This window comes from Asparagus officinalis, chromosome 8 (genome assembly GCF_001876935.1).
Source record: "Asparagus officinalis chromosome 8, Aspof.V1, whole genome shotgun sequence".
NCBI classification, from domain to species: domain Eukaryota; kingdom Viridiplantae; phylum Streptophyta; class Magnoliopsida; order Asparagales; family Asparagaceae; genus Asparagus; species Asparagus officinalis.
Genome location: NC_033801.1, coordinates 100788604 through 100789187, shown reverse-complemented (window position 1 = coordinate 100789187; position 584 = coordinate 100788604).

The window sequence follows — 584 nt, the reverse complement described above, 5'->3', positions numbered from 1 at the left end:
AATGGGACATCCGTCATTTGGCATTTTGGGTAAAATGTATCCAACTCTGTTTGGAAAAGTAAATAAACAAAAGTTGCAGTGTGATGCTTGTGAGTTTGGGAAGATGACTAGAAGCTCTTATGTTAGTTCGAGTAGTAGAAGTTCTTGTAAGTTTGAAGTAATACACTCTGATGTATGGGGACCATGCCCAGTAAATTCTACAAATGGATGCAAGTTTTTTATAACATTTATTGATTGCTTCTTTAGAGTCACTTGGGTGTATCTTATGAAAAATAAAAGTGATGTAGTTGGCTGTTTCAAAGATTTTTATAAGCACATCCAGACTTAATATTGTGCAGCAGTAAAAGTGTTGAGGTCGGATAATGAGACAGAGTATACCAATAGAACACTTGGGGAGTATCTGTCAGCTCAGGGGATTCTATACCAGACTACATGTCCATACACCCCTGCTCAGAATGGGGTAGCAGAGAGGAAGAACAGACATCTTCTAGAAGTTGCTAGGAGTATAATGATGCCGATGAATGTCCCAAAGGTGTTGTGGGGACAAGCAGTCTTGACTGCTGCTTACTTAATCAACCGGATGC